Source organism: Canis lupus, chromosome 26 (genome assembly GCF_011100685.1).
Source record: "Canis lupus familiaris isolate Mischka breed German Shepherd chromosome 26, alternate assembly UU_Cfam_GSD_1.0, whole genome shotgun sequence".
NCBI lineage: Eukaryota > Metazoa > Chordata > Mammalia > Carnivora > Canidae > Canis > Canis lupus.
In genome coordinates, this window is record NC_049247.1 from 15,752,324 (window position 1) to 15,779,499 (window position 27,176).

At 43.7% G+C, this 27,176-nt stretch overlaps 1 long non-coding RNA gene across 1 annotated transcript; it reads left to right on the top strand.

The window, feature by feature from the left end:
* Nucleotides 1-9,340, top strand: LOC102155057. The gene is made up of 4 exons (XR_005379004.1): nt 1-85; nt 754-912; nt 3,047-3,231; nt 8,603-9,340. It is a non-coding gene; the product is annotated as an uncharacterized LOC102155057 (long non-coding RNA).
* The last annotated feature ends 17,836 nt before the right edge of the window (nt 9,341-27,176 follow it).

Below are 27,176 nucleotides of genomic sequence, written 5' to 3' on the forward strand. Positions count from 1 at the left end.
CTTGAGCCAAAACCCTGAAACTTGCTTCCCTACAGCTAGTTCCGGTGACAACACTGGAATGCCTCCACACTCCAGACAATGCCAAGTACACTATCGCTTCCTTTATTATCTGGGGTTTGGGCTCTCTGTATTGAATGGGCATGGACAGGAAGTTCCTGGCTCAGAAAGATGGTCAGGAGTTTTCTGGTGGGTTTTGTTTTGTTTTGGTTTTGGTTTTGTTGTTTTTTAAGAACAGAGGTAGGAGATAAGTATGAAGGGCAGTTGGATAATATTTCAGGTTTCTAAGAGAAGCCTGACATTTACAACATTAGATTTGAGACAGAAACCCTGAATTTATATCTTGGTCCCCAAAGTCAGAGTCTGTGTGCCTCTTGATCTCTCTGAGCTGCTGTGTAATGGATGCTTTGGGTTGTTTCTCCAATTCACTTACCCCTTTTCCACCAGAGCATTCACATTTTTTAGTGGGTCACTCCACCCCCACCACAGTTGTTGGTGGAGAAATGTAGAGAATTGCTAGGCATATTGTTCAACTGTGACAACAGTTTGATCCTGCCCTCAGCTCTATGGTGGGCCCTGACTGGCTTAAGTCAATGAGGGCATATTACCTGTTACCCACTCTGATTGATTGAGGGATAAGTCTCTAACCTAGTTCTCACCAATAAGACATGAGGACAAGTTTTCTGAGGTTTTGGGGATAGACAAATACTCTGACCTGCATGGGACTTATCAGAATTCATCTGTGTCCCTTTTCAGCATTGCCATGCAAGGATGTAAAAATTGGAGGCTGCAATGAATCAACCTTGGGAAAGAAGCCAACAAGGCAGCAGAGAGAATCATCCAGAAACAAAGCCAGAGCCTTAATGACAGCATGAAGCCCTGGATCAAACCATTCTTGATTTAGAATATCCCAGGGTAATTCAGTTATATGAGCCAACAGTCTTCTCAACCCCCTCCCCAATTTCTTTCTTCCCTAAGCTAGTAGAAGTTGAATTTTCTGTTGCTTGCAACCACAGTATTCCCAACTAGAACACTGTTTTCTCTGCCTTATTCCCTCCTCAAATTTCTAGAAGAACAAAATAAGATAATAAGGTATGTGAAAATGACACATAAACTGTAAAGCACGTGCCAATTATATGTGACAAAAATCAGAACAATTACTATCACTGCCATAAGGATATCCTAGTCCAGAATAATCCAATTTGCAGCTGTTGTGGAATATTTCCTTCTATTCCTCCAAAATATATTAGTTTCATTATGTTGAAATTATTAGATCACACATCGATAATGGTGCTTAATGGGGCTAACAGCATAATTCTCCTGTAAACAGAAATGTATATAATTAATAATTCTGTTAAGACTTCTACTTATGGGTACTAACTGCAACCCAGCCCTTACTGATGTGAGTCCAATTTGAGTAGTCTGTGTGAAAATGGACACCCAATCCTCAAGGACAGAAATATGAAGCCTCCACATTTCTTCCACTGACTCCCAATTGGTGGCCCTATCTGAGAAAAAGAGCGTGGGACTGTGTTCCAGCTCTGCCATTGAATCTTTCTGTGAACTTGAACATGTAAGCCTCAGTTTCCCTGTCTACAAAACAAGGCAGTTAGAGTTACTAGAGATTTTTAACTTTTGGTGAGCACCTGTGAGAAGCTGCTGGAAATTCTGGGTCTTCTCCAGAGGAAAGCACTTCTACTTTTTACATCTGGAATAGTATATATTTTATTGTGGAAGGCCCACAGAAAACTTTATTTGCTTTTCCTTTTTCATCAAGCCAAGTCAACAAATAAGAAATCTAGATTAAAAGACCTCTAAGGGTCCTTTAAGCTCCATATATTAAGTGTCCATAGTTCCATGATTCCTGAGAAGTAACAATCATATCTGGATTTTATTTTTTTTTTATTTATTTTTTTATTTATTTATGATAGGCACACAGTGAGAGAGAGAGAGGCAGAGACACAGGCAAAGGGAGAAGCAGGCTCCATGCACCGGGAGCCTGATGTGGGATTCGATCCCGGGTCTCCAGGATCGCGCCCTGGGCCAAAGGCAGGCACCAAACCGCTGCGCCACCCAGGAATCCCCCATATCTGGGTTTTAGAAGAGTACTTTGAAAAAATGGAAATTTTTAAGATTTTATTTTTTATTCATGAGAGACACAAGTAGAGGGATAAGCAGGCTTTCTGGGTGAAGCCCAATGCAGGACTTGATCCCGGGACCCCAGAAACACGACCTGAGCCAAATGCAGATGCTCAACCGCTGAGCCACCCAGGTGTCCCTCAAGGGAAAATCCTTAATGTCATCTGAACTGATTCATCAAATTCCAGCCCCAGCCACTGGCTTCCTCTCGTACCACTTGCTCCTTTGCTCTCTCTAGACCTGGGGCATGCTTGTTCCTGCCCAAGGGTCCTGTGAGTGTTGGCTGGTCCCCCACCTCCATTTCCAGCTATCATTTTCTACTGAATTACCTCTGTTGACCTTTACAAGCCTTACAATGTTGGAAAATGAGAACTCACCCCATTTTACAGTAAGCATAATAGCAGCTCAAAGGGTGATGGGATATCTCTAAGTTCACACAATTAGTAAGCAGCAGAATCAGAAATCAGAGCTGAGTCTCCTAGCAGGTGTACCGTGTTCTCTCCACTCAGCATGCCAGACTACTACTATTGGGCACCTCTCCGTTCTCCAAGGATGGACAGAGAGAGAGACAGACCCAAGACACTCAAAGAGCTGATTTCACTGAAGGGCTTTTACTCAATCAGTCTGGACAAAAGCCTGCCCCATCATTCTTCCTCCCACCCTCTCACCTTTCCTTCCCACTTTCCAGAAAAACTTGATTAATCCATTAGGTTTAACCTCTCTTTAACTTCCTGATTAGTTACATTTATAAACTCCATTTGTTTTTGCTTTCTCATCAAGCCAAACCAACATCCCTAGAAAAAAAAATAGGCCAATTTTCAGTGCCACTGATTTACTGCAATTTCTGAAAATCAGACCGAACTGAGGAGAGACACGACTGGAATTTCAATTCCTTCTGTTCACATTGCAGGGATCTTTGCCGAATGCAAGGGAAGAAGAGTAACAGAAGAAAGCTCAGGAATGGCAGGATCCCTGATTTGACCAAGGCAGCAAAGTACCAAGCCTGTTCATAAAGCAGATTAATAAATTATGTCATTTCCACCTGTGCCTGAGTGACAAAGCCAAAAAGCACAATAACAGCAACAACAACTAAAGGTGAGTGATTCTATGTTTTTACTGGTAAAGTGAAAGGCTCAAAGTGATGGTTCAAGGGTTGGTTTCTCTGCCTCTATTTCCCTCCCTGCAGGCAGTGGTCCCCACAGCAGCTGGAGGGGATATTTAAAAATCAAGTTGATTTTTATTTTAACAAAAATAATGCATGTGCATAAAGACCAATTTGTAACAAAATTGATGACAAACTTCCAGAAGTCCCTTCTACTTCCTCACACACTTCTGCATTCTGCTCCACCAAGGCACCTACCTTCAATACTTTGGGCTGTCTTTTCGAGTACTTATCTCCATATTTTAAGTAACATACCAATACTTCTATTTATTGGGTTATCAATTAGAAGCATTAGCTATTATATTTCTATTATGGAAGATGAGAATTTAAGTATCTTATGTCATGACGACAGCCCCCACATCTCTCTCTATATATAATATTTATATATATAATACCTTTATATATATAACACTTTAAGGCACTGATGGATTTATTTCAGTCTTCCAATATTACTGTTAGCTAACCGATGCCATTCAGATTCTTTTTTTTTTTTTTTTTTTTTTATTTATGATAGTCACAGAGAGAGAGAGAGAGAAAGGCAGAGACACAGGCAGAGGGAGAAGCAGGCTCCATGCACCGGGAGCCCGACGTGGGATTCGATCCCGGGTCTCCAGGATCGCGCCCTGGGCCAAAGGCAGGCGCTAAACCGCTGCGCCACCCAGGGATCCCCGCCATTCAGATTCTTGCATGTAACCTGTACTTTGATTTTTTTTTTCCCTCTGGATGCTTTTATGATATTCCTTTTCTCCCTTCTGTTTTAAAACAGCACAGTGGTATGGCTTAATGTGGATATATTTTCCTCTTTCTGATGGAGATAATTCAAAAGAGCCTCTTAATCTGGAATCTCATATCCTATGGCTCTGGGGCATTTTCTTGTACTGTTTATTTAATGATCTTACTCCGTTTTTAAAATATTCTCTTTCTAGAACTCCTTTTATTCACATTTTGAACCTCTTACACCAAATCCCTAATGTCCTTACTTCTTCCTTCCTAATTTTTAAGTCTCCATCTCTTGGCCCACCTTACAGTAGATTTTTTCAACTTTTCCTCATACACTCTGTATTGAAATTTTTTAGCAGTATTATTTATTTTATTCTACGTTTAATCTTTTTCAGTTGTAAAATACAATATACATACTGAAAAGTGCACAAAACGAAGATATACCCTCAGTGATTTATCATAAAACATCCATGTTCTTTTAAATTATTTAGTAACTCATTCTTAACTCTTACTGTCCCTTTTGGTAGTATCCTTTTCTTGTTTCATGGATGCAACAGCTTCTCTGATCTCAAAAAGGATATTATGTATTTCTTTTATTTTTGTTTTACTTTAGTTTTCTTTTCCTCTTCCATCTGTTTTCATCCAGTTTTTGATTTCTGTGTGTTAACTTTGTATATTCATGTTAGAGATTTTTCTTTTTCTTTTTTTTTTTTTTGGTCGGGTATATTTATTTTTATTTTTTTAATTTAAATTCAATTTGCCAATGTATAGTTTAACACTCAGTGCTCATCCCATCAAGTGCCCTCCTCAGTGCTCGTCACCCAGCTACCCCATCCCCCCAACCCACTCCCTTCTGCAACCCTTTGTTTCCCAGAGTTAGGAGTCTCTCATGGTTTGTCTCTCTATATAATTTTTCCTACTCAGTTCCCCTCCTTTCCCTTATAATCCCTTTCACTTAAAATCACTTTCAGCTATCAGAAAAGATGAATACCCACCATTTGCTTTGATGTAGATGGAACTGGAGGGCATTATGCTGAGTGAAATAAGTCAATCAGAGAAGGACAATCATCATATGGTTTCACTCATACGTGGAATATAAGAAATAGTGATAGAGATTTTTCTTTTTTCTTTTTAAGATTTTATTTATTCATGAGAGACACAGAAAGAGAGAGAGGTAGAGACACAGGCAGAGGGAAAAGCAGGCTCCATGCAGGGAGCCCGATGTGGAACTCAGTCCCAGGACACCTGGAGGGCGTGATCCTGGAGTCCTGGGCTGAAGGCAGGTGCTAAACTGCTGAGCCACCCAGCGATCCCCGATAGAGATTTTTCTTAAAAATCATCAGGCCAATCATTGTATGTCCTGACATGTAATGCCATGTAACATATTTATCAGTTAAAAAAAACTAGATAGCCAATTGGAATTTTTTCTTGTTCACAGGATTTTTCAACCAGTGGACTTTATAAAAGGTGATCAGATAGAAATCTATCCCATTTTCTCAATGTGTGTGTGGTTCGGGGGTGGGAGTGTCACCCAATCAGCACCAAAGGGCCTGGTACATAGTTGATTCTCAACATTTACTTGTTGAGTGACTAATATTAATTCCTGTATGATTTATATTAGGGAAAATTGGAAATTTAAGGCCTCTTTTCTAACTTTTTATTATGGGGATTTCAAAGGTAAATAAAAAAAGAGTATCATGAATCCCATGTACTCATCATATTTTGGCCAAGTTTGTTTCATCTATATTCCACTCTCCAGAGGGTTTCCAAGGAAACACCTGACATCAGATTATTTCATCTGGAAATAGGAAGCCCTTTTTGACACATTGCCTTTGCACATGGGTGGAATCTCTCTGGTTGGAACTCAGGATTGTGAGGATTGTCATTTTCCAGTTACCCCTGGTTTCAAAAGTAGCTCAGTCTTCCTCTATAATGTGGGACCAACCCTACCAATGCCTTTGGGCTCAATCCAAGGAACAATCTTTACAATACTGGCCCTGAGGAAATAATAATTACTTTAGCATAACCAAGACCTGTCCTTACTGGGTCTTGTTCTTTGAGGAATGAAGACAAAGGAAATCTTGCTAGCAGAACTTTTGGAAGTTTTATTGTCCTTGAGAAAGCCTATGGTATTATGGCAGCAGCAATGAGATGTTTAAATCTAAATTCCACAAGGAAAGTTAAGCCAAGTTTTGTGAAGTTTAATCTGCAATGCCACCTTGCACAATCCCCTTTACCTCCCCTGTCACTATAGAAACTCATAATAAGTAGTAAGGACATCATCAGAATTAATAAAAGAAGCTAGCCTGGGATGCCTGGGTGGCTCAGTGGTTGAATGTCTACCTTCAGCTCAGGGCAAGGTCCTGGAGACCCAGGATTGTGTCCCATGTCGGGCTCCACTGGAGGAGACTGCTTCTCTCTCTATGTCTCTGCCTTTCTCTGTGTGTCTCTCATGGATAAATAAATAATATCTTTTTAAAAAAAGAAAGGAGCTTGCCTGAAAATCCAGACTTCATTTTCAATCATTCTCAATTCCTTGATGCTTTCTTCCTGTAGGTCTTTGGCATCTTGTGATCCACAATACCTACCTATCGGTGTCTGGAAACAGCTCCAGATGAGTCAGGATGCTCATAACATCTTGGCATCAGGCTCACTCAAACCCAAATTTCACAATATCCTACATCTGTTAGTATTACATGAATCTAGGATTTTCAACTCAGACTTTCCAACCTGGTAATGGAGTAGTCAACCCATAAGGCACAGTTTCTAAACCAATGCTTCTCAAGTTATTGTGAAAGATTAATTCATTTTCCCAATCTTTCATAAGTTAAGACTTGTGGTCTATATTCTGTTCAACAAGATGCATCTACTTATCACACACTTGGATATTGTAAAAAATGTTAAATTGCTCTATGAGTTTCTTAATGCTTCGCCTTGATTTCTGTGTTTATCTTGTCATGGCAAATAACAAAGAGATCATGAACCAGTGTACCCTCTATCAGTGTGTTCTGCCTTTCATGGATGGAATGGGTATCCATCATGTGGCCATGCTGTGGGAGCATCTGTTTCTTCCTCCCACTTCTTTCCAACAGCTCTTTTTTTTCTTTAAATTTATTTATGATAGTCACAGAGAGGGGGGCGGGCAGAGACATAGGCAGAGGGAGAAGCAGGCTCCATGCACTGGGAGCCCGACGTGGGATTCGATCCCGGGTCTCCAGGATCGCGCCCTGGGCCAAAGGCAGGCGCTAAACCGCTGCGCCACCCAGGGATCCCTCCAACAGCTCTTAATTCCCATTTGGGGACCCATGTTTCTCTGGGGAAGATGACACCATTCCTGGCTATAGGCATGGGACAAGTGACCTAAGAGAGGCCAAGCAGGGAATTCCATCCCTCTGGCCTCAGAGATTGATTCCAGGGTTGATGTGTGACCCCAAATGGTCCAACTGGCCAATTGCAGTGAATCTCAAAACATTTCCTTGGAATGTTGGAGGAAAGACAATCCCTTCCTCCAGATTTGTGGTCTGTGGGTATGAGATCTGGGGCACCTTACTTTGCTGTAATAAGGCAAGCCTTCCTGAGCACAAGGACATAGAGGATGGCAGATCTGAGAAGATTATAGAGAAATGAAGTTAGAGTCTGGATTACACCCTGAACCTGTGGACCAAAACACGTCACAGCCCACCTTATTTCTGGACACTTCTCTTTTTTTTTAGTTTTTTGGGGTTTTTTGTTGTTGTTGTTGTTAAACCAGACTGAGGTGGATTTTCTGTCCTTAGTAACTGAAAGCTTCATTTTTGATTGCATGCATTTTTTTTTCTAATAGGCACCTATTAAGCATGTACTGTGTGCCAAGTACTATGTAAGGTCTAGAAAAAATACTTCCCACAAAAAAGACTGTGAATGAGTCCAGTGAGGGGTGAATGGCTAATAAAGCTAGAAGCATTCGTGGATAGCATCTGCTCACTTCAAGAGTCCTATGCAATTTTAAGATAATATTTAAAGCACAGGTGTTTGCATTTTATTTGCAAATTATTAACTTCAAAATTAAAAACCAGAGCAATTTTAAGGTCATCCCTAGAAGGATAGCCTGACTTCCTTATATTACAATATCTGCTAATTTTATAATCTTTTCCATTTTTGCATACCATATATTCACTTTTATTTTAGTATTTTTAAATTGATTCACTCACAGAACTTGAATAAATGTATTTGAACAGGAAACTTCTATAATCCTCTATAAATGGGAAACCAGTACCACTTTACATGAATAGAAGGTAAGCATAAGATGAATACAATGAAATTATAAAATGTTAATAAATTCTGAGTATTGGAATTTGACCAATGTTCTGACTCTGTGGACTCCTCTGTCTTTCATGAAAGGAAAAATTAGCAAGAGTTCAAAAGATGTTAAAGACATGTGAGCACCAAAGCTGAGACTTTTTCCTGGTTGTGTTTAGATGGATTGAAAGGAAATTGAAAAAAGGGGATTAATTTCAAGCAATTCATTGTTATTTAACACTGCTTCTGCATATAACCACAAATTCTCTCCTCTGCATAAAATGTTTTATCCTTACCACTTTTCAGGAAACACCATTCTGGCCAAATCCCATTTTATAGATGTGCAAACTGAAGCCCAGAATGGCAACGAGACTCTCTCAAGGCTTTCTGATTCCCAGGCTGCTCGTCTCACCAATATTCAATGATATTTGATGACTCTCATTCAATTCATATTGCGATTACCTTCTAATCATGACAAGTGAACCTGTTTTGTTTTGTTTTGTTTTTTGTTTTTTTTTTTAATTTATGGTCATGATATCACATTTCCACTTAAAATGAGCTTTGGTTGCTGTTAAAGCTTCCCACAGTTGAGGCCAACTTGAAACAAGGCCCTTAACAATGCTGCCAGGTCTGTGTCCACCCCACCCCCACCATCATCATCACTCCCCGATGTGAGCAGACACAGGATTTTCACCATCCTCTACTGCCCCTTGCTGGCATCCCCAGAAATGCCCCATGATTTCAGTCCTTCTCTCCCCAAGCCTGTATGGAAAACTAGAAGCTGAGAGATGCAGAGATTCCTCTAAAGCAGGGTCTCTCACTATTTACATTTGGGACTGGATAATCCTTTGTTACGGAAGCTGTCCTGTGCATTTACAGGATGGTTAGCAGCATCCTTGGCCTCTACCCATTAGGTGCCAGCGGCACTTCCATCCAATTGTGCCACCAAAAATGTCCCCAGACATTGCCAAATGTCCCCTGGGAGCAAAATCATCCCTCCTCGAACCATGGGTTACTCTAGATGGATGAGTGACACGTTCTTATACAAGCCTTACAGATTTTCCCAATAAACTTGAAGTACAGAGCATCCCTTTGCCTTGAGCACTGGGGCAACTGAAGTCATATATTTTTTTTAAGGCTGGGGTATTTTCTAAGGAAAAAAAGGGAAGTAATATCAACTACCCATAAAGTTCACTCCCTTTAGACAGTTCATCTGTGTCTTCCCAAGCGAAGGAAGCATAAGCAGTGATACCTCCAACAGGTGCTTATGCTACCTCCAGCTTCTCCATGGGGCCTCCTGGAGTGGGTATTTATTTCCTCGAACCGTGTGCATCTTGACTTTCAAAATTTAAAACCAGGGACATTTCTGGGCCTCATCCTATCATTTGGGGTCTGTTCATGGCGATCCTGTTAATGAAAAAATGCTGTACCTGAGAAAGTTCTAGAAGATCTTAGTGTCCCAGAGAGCTGTGTATTCTTCTTAGAGAATACAGCTTACATGTTAAAATATAGGTACCATGGTAAAACATGATTGACTGACTGAATGCATGAACATATATGGATATTTATCCATTCATTATAAAATACCATTGTCTAATTTTGGGTTCCTCTAAAAAGACCCTGAGATGAGAATGTGGGTACAAGGAGCTCATTTGTGAGGGATCCCAGGAGATGCAATGAGCCAGGGAAGGGAAGACATCCAATACGGAGTACACTAATGAGCTGGTTCCCACTGTGGGCTGCTCAGTCCCGCTGGGGACTTCTAGGAGGCAGGGGAGAACCTGCTCCACTACTGAGGGGCATGGTATTTGCCCATCTCTTCCTGTTCCTCACTGTTTGAGGGACACTCCTGAGATGTCTCTTCTCTGGCTTTCCCTGCCTCCTCCGAGGGATACCCAGCACATTGCCGTAGCCGGAGAACACCCTGAGGCTGAGAGACGTCAGAGCATACAAAAACTGCAGTCTGGGGGGTAGGCCTAGGCAACACAGGTGAATCCCAACAGCATCTGCCAGGAGAATGCACAAGAGGCTGCAAAGCTTGGAGGAGGCTCTTGCAGCTGGCCCACCACCCCCATCCAGGCCATGGTCTCTGGGATTATTTTAACAACCTCCTTATTCTCATGTCTCCATTTATACACTCTCCATCAGGCAACCAGTATGATCTTCCTAAGACACATGTGTGGTTATTCACCCCTCCTCCTTAAAACTCCTCAGGGGCTTTAAGGAGAGCCTGGGGTGGCTCAGTGGGTTAAGTGTCCAAGCCTTGCATCAAGCTCTGCACAGAGCCTGCTTAAGATTCTCTCTCTCCCTCTCCCTGCCCTTCCTCCTGTCTCATCTAAAAAAAAAAAACCAACCAAACAAAAACCCCCAAAAACTCTTCAGGGGCTTTAAGATGAAGCTCAAACCTTTCAACAATCCAATCTCACTTACCTCTGTGGACTACACCTTCTCAGCTGAACTACTTGAAGTTCCCAAACAGAATACCTATTAATCCTCAGAACTGAACCAAGCACTGGAGATGCAGGAGACAGTAAAGTCCACTCCGTGTCCTCAATGATATCATGAGGTCTATGGAACAATCTAGCAAGGTGGTGGGAGCCAGGGAGACCAAGATGGAAACAAGGAATTCTAACATTGTGTATGCCCGAGGAAGCTACTCTAGCAAGAACGCATCACCTAGGTGTAATGCACAAACAAGGGGTTCACTTATTTTAGGATTAACCCTTTCCCCTTCAGCGTTACCTAACAGAAAGTCAGAAGAGGGGGACACAGGACCGCTATGTTTGAAAAGAGAGTCTCTCCTGATGGGTGCAATAGGTGGCACATGAGCCCAGGAAGCAAAGGCATAGTGGCTGCACTGGACAGAACCAAGAGGGAGAAACAGAGGGTGTGGAGTTTTGCCCCTTTATTAGCAGTCTCCATGGCCCCAGGTGACAGCCCCTCCAAGTGAGTGTCTCTTAGGATCCCCAGAGCTCAGCAGCCCAGAGGACCTTCAACTGATTAGCCTCAGAGGTGGCTGGGCAGCTCCAGGAAGCTAGAAGCAGAGCAAATGGGGGAGTGTGGGAGGGTGGATGGGTCTAATTATGCAGGAACCATTTTCTGTTTACATAAAATATCTCAAGTAATCAGCAGTGATGAGCAAGAGGAGGAAAGAGCTTGCCTGAGAGTCTGAGGATGTTATGATCAATTAAATACCATCTTTGCAAGCATTTGCAGAGGGAAATTTTAAGGTGGAACCGACTTTAATTTGGCAAAGAAGATTTGAAGTGCTTTTCCTTGGGGCTTCGAAATACATGCATATCTGCCTAGCCTATGTCGCTAGTTTCATAAAGGCATATATGCCCTGTGTTGTTATCACTCCTACAGTTTTAGGACGAGTAAGAAAAAAAAATCTATAAATTCTGAGTGCCTACTCTGGGCCAGATGTTTTGCAGGTTATTATTTCTGAACTCGTGAAAACCCCCATAGAGACGAGCAATAGGACTCCACCTTACAGGTCAAGAAACTGAGGCTTTAGGGGGTAAAGTAATGATTCTGTGGTGACCCAACCAAGTAGAGAAGTAAGGTCCATTTTTACAGTTATGCAAAGTTGGTATTACTACCACGTCGCCATTTCCAAAGTCAAAGACAGGGCTGGAGAGCTGCAAATGTACCCCTGTCCCAGAAGATAGAAGCTGGGCTCAGCATGAGGATACTAAGATCTCACACCACACTCTTCCTCTGACTTCACTGTACAACAAGGCTGGACTTGATGAGAACCAGGCCCTACCAAACTCTTAGAGCCTCTGCTTGTCAGTGGGTTTGGCCATGGCCTTGTTGCCAAGGAGATACAAGTATTCTGAGAAATAGAGCAAGGTGGAGTGCATTTTAGAGACAGACAGGCTCCACTTGCAAGCTGGGTGATCTCGAAGAAGATACTCAACCCCTCTGGGCTTCAAGTTTTATATACATGAGTGGGAGATAAAATTTACTCTGAATAATCAGTGCAAGATTCAATGTAATGATGTATACATTAAGTGCCTGGCACAGAGCAGGTGTTTGTTAAAGTCAGGCACCTTCCTGTCCCTTCTGCATCATCCTTCTAGGCCAGCCCCCTGCTTGAGGTCTTTATCCCCTCATGCAGTAATACCTGTGCTATGTTCAGAATAGGTCAGTTCTGTGAGCTTCACACATCCACACACAGAGAGCTCATAGGAAGAGCACAATGATAAGAATTATTGTATCATAAGCACCTTTAATTATTATTGTTTGGGATCCCTGGGTGGCGCAGCGGTTTAGCGCCTGCCTTTGGCCCAGGGCGTGATCCTGGAGACCCGGGATCGAATCCCACGTCGGGCTCCCAGTGCATGGAGCCTGCTTCTCCCTCTGCCTATGTCTCTGCCTCTCTCTCTCTCTCACTGTGTGCCTATCATAAATAAAATAAAATAAATTAAAAAAAATAATTATTATTGTTTACAAGTGTACCCCTATCATCCAAAGATAACCCTTATTCGCATTTTCACATATACACTTGCAGATATATAGAGTGTAAAAGAGCATGCCACACATACTCTTAGTCCTGAATCGTCCACCTAACTTCTATATTGTCAACCTCTTTTCAAGTCCATAAATATCCATCTGCACTGTTACTTTAAAAACCTGTAGAGTATTCCAGTGTATTTATGAACCTAAACCCTTGCACAACAACCCTCGTTGTTGGACATTTAACTTTACATTCTTTTTGCTCTTAAAACCGCAATAAACACCACTTTAGCTAAGCCACCATACACGTGCTTACTTCTATTCATCACAGTTTTAAAGCCCAGAATGCAGGCATGTCATAAATTATATGATCTATTCATTTATTTAAACCAATGCCCTACAGCTGGATATTACATGCAATTTTTCAGCTTCTATAGGTAATATTGATACAAATGTCTGCATTTCACATCTTCATATCTTATCTGATTATTTCCTTGGGATAAATGCTTAAGAAGGGGAATGAATGATGCCAGAGGGAATTTGTATTTTTAAGGCATTGTAAACACTCAGCAAAACTACCCTCAGAAAGGCTTCCAGGAGCATGTTCACCCACCATCTTACTCAAGGGCTTGCATTCATTCAACAGACATTTGCTTTGTTGGGGGGAGCTCCTAACCTATGCGTCCTTCTCAGTAATTCTCTGCTGCAACCGAGATCCAGATAGATGTGCACTAGCTCCTGCCTTCAGCCCAGGGCGTGATCCTGGAGACCCGGGATTGAGTCCCGTGTCGGGCTCCTTGCATGGAGCCTGCATTGCCCTCTGCCTGTGTCTCTGCCTCTCTCTCTGTGTCTCTCATGAATGAATAAATGAAATCTTAAAAAAAATAAAAGACTTAAGAAATGGAGGATCCAGGACTGACCCAAATCCTGGAGACTTGGCTCTGCCCCTCATTTGGCCTGCGTGATACTAGACAGGTCGTTTCCCTTCCCTGAGCCCACCTCCCCACACGTCCACCATCTCACCAACCTGCAGGTTCATTGGGATGATCACGTGAGAAGCAGCTCTTTGAAAGAACTTTGGGGACTGAACAAATTGACTGGACATATTGCTAACACAAAGGGACTTCCTTGTGCAGAATTCTCATTATTGTGTTTTTGCACAGAAACTTTGCCGGGAGACTCCTTATTAGGTTTTCTTAACTCTCCCCTGCTGTGGTTACCAAGACACAGATGGAATATAATTTCTGACGGAGAAAACAGGCCCAGAGAGACTCGTGGTTTTCTTGAGACCACATCAGCCTCAGGATTGCTACCCCAACTTATCGTCAGCCTGCTCTCTGAGCTGTATTTCCTTTTTCTAGATTAGCAGCATAAAAATGGCTATTACCCCCAGAAGATGCACTTGTATTCATAGTGAATCTGATGGTGCCAGCAATTTAAAATGGAAAGGCAATTTACCATTTAGTGCTTTGTAGCCAAATAAAGTGCAGTGACCCTTTCTTTCTTTTTCTAGAAGAGTTGGAATTGTGGTCTGGGGGTTAGAAGGGAGGTGAAAGAGATTAGAAGACTGTGCAGGTTCCTTGAGCATTGAGTTTGCTACTTATTTCTGTGTTTACCATGGCATCTGAGCACGGCCCTAAACCCCCATCAGAGGTGTCTGTTGTGCCAAAGAATAAGCATTCGTCTCAATGTCTAAAACCTACAGTCTAAATGGCCTTGCCACTTACTAGCTGATCAATCAATCAACTGATATATCAGTTGCCTGCTTCTGTGTCAGAACTGCCCTTGGTGCTGTGTAGCTTTGAACAAGTTCATTCACTTCTCTGAAACTTTGTTTACTTTTCTAGATACTGGAAATAATTTCTGCCCAATATGAGAATAAAAAGAAAAGATCTAGAGAAAGTCTTGATCACATGGTGGAGGTTCAATGACAAGCCTGAATAAGACTCTTAGAATGCTCAAATGACACAGTGGCTCTTCTTTATGTAAATATGTAATTGCACTCAGGACGTACACACCCCAAAACTTTGACAAAGGGAAATGTTACTCCCTTCTAGGGTACGCCTTCAAGGCGTATAAATGATGCAGGGTCAGTAATACATGGTATACATAACTATATTCTCCAGCCATTGCCCACAGCAGACATTACTAATCAAACACATTGATCTTTGCTGAGATCCTTCTCAAATAAGGGGTTCCAGCCAGGTACAACCAACAGAACAGAGTTGACTAGTGTGATGAAACCTAGCCAATCCCGGATTTAATTGATCAGAGCACAATTACTTTAAATGATCCCACTCGAAGGGTTTTCTTCTTGTGGTTGCTAAAACACAATGCCCCTTTAAAGAACATTTCCTCTGCACTGAAGATCATCACAGTACCCCTTTCAAGAGGGTTCAGACCTCATAAGTGGACCACAACAGTAGCTTCTTACGAATGCGAGGAATGCCAGAGACCCCTCAAGCCAGAAGCCATCCAAGCTCAGGCTTATGAAAGACTGGGGTTTGGTGCCAGCTCTGAGCAGCTCCAGGCTCTGCCCTCCCGCTCCTTCTCCAGAGAATGTGCCCAGTCCAAAGACGCACTAGCCTTCCTACTAGATGTTTAGCCTTGGACAAGTTATGTGATCTCTTTGTCCCTCCATTTGCTCAACTGTCGGATGGGACAATTAACAGTATCTACCTCATAGATTTGATAAGAACATTAAATGAGATGATGCGTTTAAAGCCGTGGCATATGGTATATGCTCGGTAAGCTTTACTTATTATTAGCTATTATTATTAAGCACTTACCAAGTGCTAGGCATCATTGAGCATTTTCTTAATTGCATCTTGAAAACAATCGTATAAGGCAGGTTTCATGTTGTTACATTTTTAAAAAAACTAATTGTTGATTGATTTGCACAAGCATATGGTGTTTGTTGATATAAAGCATTTAATGATGAGTGTGTTGAGTTTTATGCCCACACGTTCCTGGGAGTCCTCGCCACTGCTGCAGGAACACCATGTAGGAGATAGGACTACCTGAATTTTACATGGCTTCAACCAAATGATGGCGCCATTATGTGATAGGGCTCAAGACTTGAACCCAGGTCATGTTGGTTCTGTGATGCCATGAGGCTCCTTCTGGTTCCCTACCACCCCTTTTTTCATATGCACTTTAACAGAAAACAAAGACACAAAAATAAACAACAACATCAGAAACTTAACATTTGTGCTCTTATTGGGTACCAGGTCATTTCCGACATGTTTATCCTTGCTGCTTTATGTCATTGTCCCAAGAGCAACCCTTGAAAATAGTGTTCTTGCCTTTGGCCCCTCCCACCACTTACCTAGCTATGAGGAGCTTGGGTCAGTCCTGGATCCTCCATTTCTTAAGTCTTTTATTTTTTTTAAGATTTCATTTATTCATTCATGAGAGACACAGAGAGAGAGGCAGAGACACAGGCAGAGGGCAAAGCAGGCTCCATGCAAGGAGCCCGACATGGGACTCGATCCCGGGTCTCCAGGATCACGCCCTGGGCTGAAGGCAGGAGCTAAACCACTGAGCCACCCAGGGATCTCTTTCTTAGTCTTTTAGAGATGGGAGTAATTACCTCTCCCCCAAAGACTGTCATTCATTTGTCTGCTAAACATGTATTGAACTTCTAATGTCAGGAATTGTGTTACATGCTTGGTACATACTAAAGGAAACGAAATGGGCATCATCTCTGACCTCAGGGAGCTTCCTGTCCAGGATTAAATGAGATTATTTATATAAAACTCTTAGCACAGAGCCTGCCAAAGGAAACTTGCTCCAAAAAGTTAATATCACTGTTACTATCGTGGTCCGGTCAGGATGTGAACATATTTTTGGCTCTAAAATCCTTTCTATAAAATAGGGTTTTGTAGGGTGACAGAAGGAGGCAAGAAGAGAAGGGAACGTGGGGATGTCCAGTGAAGACTTCAGATGGCAGATTTTTAACATGTACAATAACAGAGTGCATTCCTTACACCTTCCAGGCATTTTTTAGGTATTCTCACTCTCTTTCTCATCATCCATCCCAGCCAGATGTATCCATCTTTACATTTCCATAAACACACCCCTCTCTGTGGGAATAAACGCATTTTCCCTTCAGTGTGGACCCCGCGTGTTTGATTTGCCTGGAAAGGTGTGGAAGCCACCCAGATACGGTGCTAATGGGATTTGACAGAACTCGCAGCTTCCCCGGGCCTGGAAGGAAGAATGTTGACGAAGGGGAGCTTAATGAGCTTCCACCCACATTTCAATTATCCTAACAAGCTGCCAAAGGAAGCCCTGTTTGCAGTACTGTGTTCTGGAAAGTTTTGACAAGCCCAGGAGGAATCTATCTGGGCCGAAGCTGAGTATGTCTAAGGAAGGAAACACTCTTCCTCTGGGAGGAATGTATACAGATGACAAGGCCCAGCTGGCAGTCAGCTCTGTCACCTGGTACTTGGGAGGACCCTTCTCAAACACAGCTCCCTTATTAGCTCGCTGTGGACACTGTATCTGCTATCTACTGCCACTGGAATGCCACATAACAACCACAAAACCTCAGTGGCATATATCCTAACAATTTCCAATCACATGTCAATGGGTCAACTGGCCATTTCCGATCACCTGAGTTGAGTACCACGGAGTTCACACATATCCCTGTGGTCAGCTCGGTGGCTTTGCTGGTCTCGGTTGGGCTGTCTCACTTGTCGGGGACAACTGGGCTGACTCAGCATTTCTCCACACAATCTCTCATCTTACCCACAAGTTTGTTTGGCAGGGCAGCGGGAGGGTTCCAAGAGAAAAGCCAACAACACGCAGGGTCTCTTGATCCCAGGCATGGAAAAGGTATCATGTCTGCCATGTTTTGTTGGTCAAAGCCAAAACAAGCTTAGCTGAAATTCAAGGTTCGGGAAATAAGAGTCCATCCCTTGATGGGAGGAACTACAAAGTCACATGGCAGAGTGTAGACGCAGAAAGAACGTTGATTGTGTCCATCTGTGTAGTCAGCCTCCCACAACAACATAAAAAAATAACAGACACTATCATTGAACACCAACTGTTTCCCGTGTGAAAGAGGATATTAAATGGGACGCTTTGGGTCTTGGTTTCAGCTGAAGGCAAGAGTAAAATAAGGTGTTCAAAAACCTGACATTTCAGAGCAAGATGCTGGCCTTACAAACATTCCAGGTAAAAATAGTTTTGTACCCCTTGATCCAACACCACCTCCAGGGCCTCAAAAGGTTGAGTTGAAAACCGGGGAGAGGATTTTTGGAGGGAGTCGTCCAGTGTGCAGTGAATCTCCATCCCCACCCACCTCCCAGAGCCCCCAGTTGTTAAAAAGCAAATCTCAGATATCACATTATTTCATCCTTAGGAATTCAACACCAAACTCCACATACATATTTACCATGACACCATTAACAAGAATCCCCTCATTTCATCTACAAATTCAGTCAGTCTTCAAATTTCTCCAATGTGTCCAATTTCAGAAGTATCTATTTTACAGTTGGTTTGTGTGGGAAAAAGCTTTGACCCAGATTTTTTAACCATTACTTAAGAGTGGGCATTTTAATTACCGAGATGGAACTATTCTGTGAGTGGAAATGACTGCAAGGCATTTTATTATGCAGGAGGAACCAGTGAAGTAAGTGATGGAGGTTGCTCAAGATTTTACCCAGCGGCGGAGAAAGCTTAGCTCACCATGGCCTTGTCAATGGACAAGGTGGAAAAGAAGGCAAAGTCTTTTTTGATATCCTATTGTGTACCACTTGCTCATTGGGATGGTGACACACAGGTTATCTCAGATGCTCACTGGAGTCCCTCCAGCTGGGTGTTCTAACCCGCACTTTCACACATGAGAAAATATAGATGCAGGAGGATGAGCTTGCCTCAAGTCACACTGCTCTTAATTGATAGAGCCAGTGCCCCAAATCAAGTCTCTCTGACCTTCCCAGGGGACTCTGGGAGCAGATTATCACACTGTCATAGCTCCTAAGACATGGAGATGCTGTGAATGCCTTGTTACTTGACCATATCTCTTCCTCTTGAAAGCCTTTCTACCCGACCAACATTGGCAAGTACCAAACCATATCTGCTCTTCACTTTTGTTTCCTAGTACTCAGAACAGAACTGAGTATATCGTAGGTGCCTAATAAATGTAGCTCATATAAAGCCTGGCTGGCTTGTTCCAGTCCTGAAGCTACTGCAACACAGAACCCCATGCAAAGAAACCCTCATTCTGACGACCAGACAGCCGGCCTGAGGAGTGATTTAATGCCACTGCCCCAGCCCTGTCAGCTTTATCTCCCTGACCATGGGGGCAGCTCATGGAAGGAGCCTCAGAGGGGGCAGTGAGATAGATTCATGCCCCCACTCTAGAAATTTACCTAGAACATTCCATTTTCTTTGCTTTCTGGAAGCTAGGTGTTGGGAAGATTCTTGTAGAGTAGTTCCCAGCATTGTTTCTTTCCATGGGGCAGCTATGGCCAAGTGAATGAAAGTCTTCCATCCCATGAAGCTTTCTCGAAAGCTTGAGTCTGAAAACCAGCCACACATCCCACCCCCTAACAAATTGCAATTCCTTCAGGGTTCAGCATAAATCATATTTGCTCAAAGAAGCCTTCTCTGTCTTTCCAAATGAAGTGTCACCCCCTCTGGTGTACCCATCATGTACTAGTCTGTCTTTCCCTCAGAACTAGAAGCCTGATAAGGCAAAGACTGCATCTGTCATATATAGTACGTACTCCATAAGTATTTGTTGACTGATCGTTTCATTTTATTTTTTAAGTCTTTGTTATTTAAGTAATCTCCACACCCAACATGGGGCTCGAACTCACAATCCTGAGATCCAGAGTCTCCCTCTCTCTCCTGAGCCAGCCAGGCACCCCTCTTTTTATTTAAAAAGAAAAAACTCCACAGTTTGCTGCATTTACTGAAGTCTCTTAAAAAAAAAACCACAGAGCCCAGATACATTTTCTCCAGAAAACAAGGCAAAACTTGAAATTTACTTTCTTCTCCCCATCGCTGTTCCCATAGTTCACTCCACAAAATTCTATTTTGTCAACCCCCTAAACTCTCCAAACCAGCTGTTTGAGTTCTCTAGCCTTCTCTTTTGATGCTGCCTTTTCTCCTATAATTAACTTGGCCCTCTCTCTCTTTTAACCCTTTCACCCATTCATTCTCTAGATACCAGAAAGCAAAGAAGGCCCTGAAAGTGAAAATACTCCTACCTCCTTAGAAGGTGAAAGAGGATAATAAACTGTTAAAGACATGGGTTTTTGCCCATTTTGTTACCTGCTTGAGCTGTCGGTGCTTGGGATCGTGCTTATCACATAGTTGGTGCTCAGTCAAAATGGATCGGTTGGGTGATATATTTTCTTTTAAAACTCATCACATCTTTCTGCTGTTGTTAAATGAACAGATGATAAATAACAGATGTTTCATGAAAGAAGAGAAGCAAGGGAAAGATGAACAACAACAAAACCAGCAATGTTCCCCACTCTATTTGGAGGACTAAGACGGGATGTTTGCCTGAAGAACCAAGTAGCCATAGCAAGTAGGACACAGCCCCTGGTCATTCTCAGACTCGAAGGGCCGTCTGCTGCTGAATCAGCAGGAAAACAGCACTGGGGACACAGGCTAGGTGCAGCTTGGCAGTGTGGCAGCAATTTAGCTGACAATTTCCTTCTATGTTTCAGCATAATTGAATTAGCATCCATGGAGACTGTCTCCCAGACATCGGCAAATGCAATACTGTGGAGCAGGCGCCGCAATTCATCTGGCATTATGAGGCATTGAATTGCCATCCAATCCCGCACCTCTCCTCGTTGCTTTGTGTGTGCTCGTTAGAGGAAATTAGGTGGATGAGATGAGCCTGGGAACAATTAAAGTCTTCCCACTTAGGCGAGTCCCAGCAGTGGTACCCAACTCCTCTTGAAAAGCACTTGGGTTTGCTCAGCTAGTGTGCGTGCACGACTTTCTGGATGTGTTTTCTAATTTTGAGCAATGGATGATAATCCATTTTGCTCCTGCCAAGGTTATGGACTGGTAGGGCATGGAGGAAAGAGGATTTGCAGAGACAGCCATGATATGAACCAACCAGAACAGCATCCATAATGGACAGTGCCATGGCCAGGGGTTGTGGGGCTCAGTCCAATACTGGGAAGAGTGTTGCTCAAGATGAGTCTAAGCAATGGGGCTTGATCCTGGACCGCAGGCAAGGGCCAGAAAGACAGCACCCAGCACAGCACGTTAAGACTAGAAGTTGGGAGGATAAGAGTGGGATGAAATGGGGAGTAAAGTGTGGCTTTTGAGCACATGGTTCAGAACCAAGTTGTGAACATTAAGAGCATGCTAGATTGAATGGACTTTGAGGCTAAGGGTGGCCACTTAAAGGACCATGTTTTACTGGCTAGAGGGAATGGCTGACAGTGGCCGGGGAGCAGAGCGGTATAGTGAATGAACACATTTTTGGAGAAATATGGATTTGAGACTGAATACCAGTCCTACCATGCTTGATGTTAAACCACTTCACCCCTAGGATCTTCTGCTTCTTCGATGGAGAAAAGAAAACTTCTATCTTGAAAGGCTTGGAGAGGCTCAGGGTTGTGCTAAGTGATACTGGAGGTGTCATGTGTAATAGGATTTTGTATTGTTTTGTTCCACCAGAAAGGGACCTTGAGATAAGGAACAGAAGGACTTGAGTGCAAGCAGTTTATTTGGGAGATGATGGAAGGGAAGTGGGAGAATGAGGTGGGGAGAGAAAGAAGCCAGGTAAGGATTTATGATCATGCCAGCGACAATTGTGGGCACCGGAACTCATTCCATGGGCAACTCTGGGAAATCACGCAGAACACAGGTCTCAGTATTGGCTTAGTGAGGGATCTGGGAATTGTATACACTGACTCCCATCAGTTATTCGCTGAGGGCTGCTCCTGGGGGCTGTTCACTGCCTAGCACTTCTGGTCTGCCTTGGAAGTGGCAGACTGCCTTCTCCATCTTCTGAGAAGACCCCCAGGCACACAGATGCTGATACTAGCAGAGGGAAGTTGGCCTGATATGGGCAGTCCCCAAGGGGTACTGACAACTTCTGCTGGTGGATGACACATTGTCCCAGCTTGGCCTGGGTCCCCTAAGTCAACCAAGAACGAAACAGTACGTGTCAAGTGTTCTCACATTCCAAAGAGAGGCACAAGACCCTCAAGAGGATGGGCAAACTATTTCATTACCCCGGGCTTCTCATCAAATTCGAGGAGAGTAGGCAATTGGAAGGAGGATTTTTTTTTTTTAGAGGGAGTGGGATAGAGCAACGTTGTTTTCTCCCCAACCCCACAGGGGTGAGAAGAGCTATGCTCCCCTTACCTGAAGCCTAGTGGAGGGAGCTCAGAGGGAACACACGAGAGCATGATTTGTGTCCTCAGAAGATTGGAGTCCCTGTGGCTGGAGTCTGACTTGTGCCTGAGAAATCTGAGAGATGCAAAGCAGGCTGAAGAGATGCAGAGGAGTTTGACAAGCAGCTGCTCTCCCACCAAAGTGTTTCCTTGGGGAAAGAGAGAGAGAGACAGAAAGAAAGTGCTGATCCAGAGTATTTGAATGACGCTTCACCTAATAAGGCCCTCTGGAGGAATGATGAGCCCCCACTCCATGGACACGGACCATGAACAACCAAAGCCAGATGGAATGTCATTACTGGACAGTTAGAGCATTTCTAATGCGAGACAGCCACAGGTGAGAGATGTGTGTCCAGGGCCTCCCCACAGACAGATGTGCACTCCGTGCACTGAACAAGGTGCTGGCTCAAGAGGGTGTGTGTTGCAGAAATCCAGCCATGCTCTGCTCTCGGGTCATGCACACCGATGTGGGCTTGCAAACACCTAGCGGAAGGGGAAGGCTTTTCCTAACTTGCAAAAGACAGCATCCATGAGCCAAACTGAGCACCCACAAGGCTGTATCTGAAGGCAGGGCAGATCTTTTTTCTAATTCCCACAAAGGTTTTGTTGTGTTTCAGAGCCAATGGAGACAGAGGTTCAAAGTTCACCCAAGCAGCTCAGGGGAGAGCAGTAGCCTGCAGAGCCCAGCCCATGGTAGTCCAGTGGGGGGGGAGGGGGGGGGCTTCTTCTCTTATCTCCCTGCTGCACCCTCACCCATCTCAGAGAGGCAGGGCAGCCTGGCTGGGGTCAGAGTTGGAGGGCAGGATTACCTCTCACTTAAGGGAAACGCAAAAAGCTGACTGGTCCCTTTTGCTCAGTAGCTTCTGTGTGCAGCAAACCTGAGCAAATGAAACCAACGGGTTTGTCCCTTGCACCAGATTGGACACAGGAATCACTGAACAGCCAAAGGCATTTTTATAACCCACCAATAAGCAGATGAGCTAAAGGAGCAGTCCGACATTCATTCAGAGGCAGAGAGCATCAGTCCCATGATTGCACAACTGGGGGAACAACAGAAGTAGCTTGATGATTGTACCCCATAAGTCCTGCTCTTTCACTATACAGGTTATTTAGAGAAAGCATCCCACAGGTGTTACATATAGGAAGCATCTAAAGTGTATCAATAAACAGCAGCTCTTGTCATTATGAGCCAATTGTTCAGGTGAAGGTTAAACCAGCATTTTCAGACCATCAGAGCTAACTCCCAGCATGTTGGAACTGGCTGATCAGCCCTGGGCTGTGCGAGCTCCCAGCCCTAGTGGGAGGAAATAAATGACAGAGAACATGGTCTGTGTCACCAAGCAGAACGTGAAGGTCCCCTGCACCCCACTACTGGTGTGGGGCATCAGGACCAGGAAGGCTATGTTTGCTGTGCTCATGGTGCTGGCCCCTAGGAGGGAATCTCGTTTGTTCCCACGTGACTGCAACTGTAGAAGGAGACTTGCTCATTATTCTTCCTGAAGCTAAACCTCAGGATGGGTTGAGGACAGCAGTGGAGGTGGCAGGCAGGACGGTCTGCTGCCTATAGCAGCATCAGAGCACAGCAAACTGCTCACCCCAAGCTCAGATCCCAGGCAGGTGCTGACAGAATAAAATCAGAACTGAGACAAAGGCATTTCTACACACATCCTGTGCACTCACTGCCTTCTTTTCATACTGGAAAGGGATGGATATGGGCTGCTTTCTATCTACACATGATTCATCGTTCAGCGCGGAACTCTAACTGACCTAGCATTTTGTTCTGCAGGACAGGAGCTCCTTGAGGGCAGGGGCTGTGACTCAGGTTCATTTTTGTGTCAGCCAAGAAGAGGCTGTGAAACAACCACAAGCACTTATTTGGGGCCCTTGGGATTGCAGCTCAGGAGTCCAAGTTGACAGATCTTGCAAGTGGGGAGTGAAGGATTATAAAAGCAAAAGCCATATAACTTGTTTTGAGAGAACTATGCTTGGTATTGACAGAGTTAAACTGACTTTCTACTACAGAACTGGCTATTTAGTCAACAGATGCTGTATTATCTCTATTGTAGTCGTCCTAAGTAGAAAGATGTGTTCTAGGAGGTGGTGGAGATGCAATCCGGAAGATGCAACTGACGAAAGGCAATTCAAAATCAAACTGTCCTGGTATTCCAAGAATTGAAACAGGAGAGTTCATAGGACCTGCTTCCTCCACATCCTCCACATCCTCCACATCCTCCCAGGGGACTCTCCTAGCAAAGTTTATTTTACTTTAGAATCTGCTTTCACATATGAATCCCAGAGACCTAGCTCAGGCTAGCTATAAAAGGACAGTAGGCTTTAAATTCACACAAATCATGGCTTGAATCCTAACTCTGCCATTTAGTAGCCGTGTGACCTCAGATAGGTCACTTCACCTCTCTGAGGGTCAGCTTCAACATCTGAAACATGAAGATAAAAATACCTACCTCCCAGTTTGGAGGAAACATAACCATATGTAATACACTGATTCTAAGTGACGGGCCCCCATCATTTCCTATGGACATCCTCTCATTTCCTCACAGTTGTGTCCAGACAATTCTGGTTCTCTTACAGAATTCAGTGAAGAAATGGCTGGATCATTCATCTACTCAAGACACTTCCCATTTTTGGTAAAAATCTATAGACACTGTCAGAGCTGAAAATACTTTCTCATTATCAGATAAGAAGATCCCTTCTGTAGTCGCCTCATGCTCTAATTTTGCCTCCAGTTGGTCCTGAGGGAAAGTAATCTTGCATGACACTTCAGCTTCAGAGCTAAAATCAAATTTAGCATCCCAGTTCCCAATGGGACAACCCCAACATTTTCACACATTTCTCACATGTCAAAGAGAATAGATGTATCTTTTGCTTCAAGCCACTGGCCTCCAAGTCAGTTTTCTACTTAGTAATTTATCTGAGCCTCTGCTGTTCCATCTGTGAAATGGAACCAGTGATATACCATCCTCTCTCATAGGGTTGCACTGAGGATGGGTGAGTGGCCAGAGAACTCAGGTTAGTCACATTGTTGCTTCCATAGACCCCTGCTGCATCAGTGGAGGTGATCTATGTGGCTCTTGTCCATTATGGCTGTCGGCCAACATTATGTCCAGGCTGAATTGGATTCAATTTGCTCTGTTCAGCAAAATGGATCAACTAGGACACTTTTTGTGAATTCTGATCAAATATCTTCATCCAGTGTGGCTGCCAGGGCCTGTTTGGTTTTTGCTGTTGTTAAACTAAAAAATCAAACTGTCATTTAATTTACCAGCAAAAAAAGGGGGAGGGGGTTATTCAGGAATAGAAGAAAATTGCAATTGAGGACAAACAAGCTACAGCAAAACCACATGCAACTACCCAGAGTAAACGAGAGGAACTCTCCATTATAGAGGACAGGGGGTGCAGTTGGGAGGCTGTTGTAAATAAAAAGCCCATTGGAAGAAACTGGGAGCTTGAAGTGTAGAGGCTTCTCATTGGCTGAGTTCTGGTTGTCTCTTATTGGCTGGGCTGTTGCCGGGGTAGGGAAGAACTTTTCTTCCTTCTGCTGGGGTAGTAGAGTAATATGTAGTATGACTTAACTTGCAAGGTGTGTCTCTTCCTATTGGGTCTGCAATTGACTGCAATTGACTGTAGGGCATGAGCGCTCCCCCTGTTGGTCTCTGACTATATTTTATTTATTTTTATTTATTTATTATCTAATTAATGAAGGTGGGTTTTTAAATTTTTTTTATTTAAATTCAATTTGCCAGCATATAACACCCAGTGCTCATCTCATCATGTGCCCTCCTTAATGCTCATCTGGACTCCTTTTTTTTTTTTTTAAGATTTTATTTCTTTATTCATGAGAGACCCAGAGAGAGAGAGAGAGAGGTAGAGACACAGGCAGAGAGAGAACCAGGCTCCATGCAGGGAGCCTGATAGGTGGGACTCTATCTGGGGACTCCAGGATCAGGCCCCCAGCAGAAAACAGACGCTCAACCGCTGAGCCACCCAGGCATCCCTGGACTCCATCTTAAAGAGGTTTCCTTTTAGTACTTTTCACATTATTGAGCCATTTCAAGAACCTTAATGTATAGAAAGAACGTGGAAGGGAGGCAGAGTGCTTCAGGGGAGTGGACAGGCCAGGCCACAGGGTGTGTGGGCAGGAGTGGTTAGGGACAAAGCTAAAAGGAAACAGGACAGGACCTTGAAGGTGAAGCAGCTGGCTGCCAAGTGGAAGTGCCAGCATATTCTCCCCTAAGCATCAGAGAGTGATGAGAACAGAATAGAGTGCACCTCTCTCATGCAACTCGACCACGTGACCCCACATAGAAAAGTGTGCATTTCTGGAGTGGGAATTCCCCCTGGAGGGCCAAAGGAGAGGTCAGAGGAAGTAACAATTGCAGCCACCCCTGACAGGTGGCTGTGCCTGCACCTAATATATGGCGTACACGCACCCCTCCTGATAACCCAGTGAGGTGGGTATTATTGTCCTCATGACACCGAGGTGGTCATCAAGCTTGAAGTGATTTCTCAACATTTCCCACTCTTTCTATCTGCCAGGCATTTCATGTTTCCATCTTTTATTCAATCTTCAACAATTATTTACTGAATGTCAGGCCCCATGTCAGGCACTAGACAGGTTAGGATCAGGAAAGCAGGGAAAAGAGAGGGTTTCACATGAAGGGTTCTGGGTGAACAGAAGAAGCCCAAAGCCAGAACCAGGTTTTGTTTTTTCCAAAGCGCCTGGAACAGTGGTGCCAAGCAGCCCGTGCCCAGAGGCAATCAGAAACTAAAGTGGAGCCGCAGCCCCTGGCAGGGAGGGGACGTTTCCTTATCTGATCATCCAAGAGACCTAACTGTCCTTGAATCAAAGGCTTCCTGGAAGGACTCAGAGTAACAACAATCCGTAACACTTATTGAGCAATTTGCTTTGTGCTGAGCATTTACAGGCTCACTTCACCGACACCAGCCCATTTTACCATCATGATGACCCAATGAGGCAAGCAGGATAATGGTCCCCATTTGACAGACGTGCTGAGACC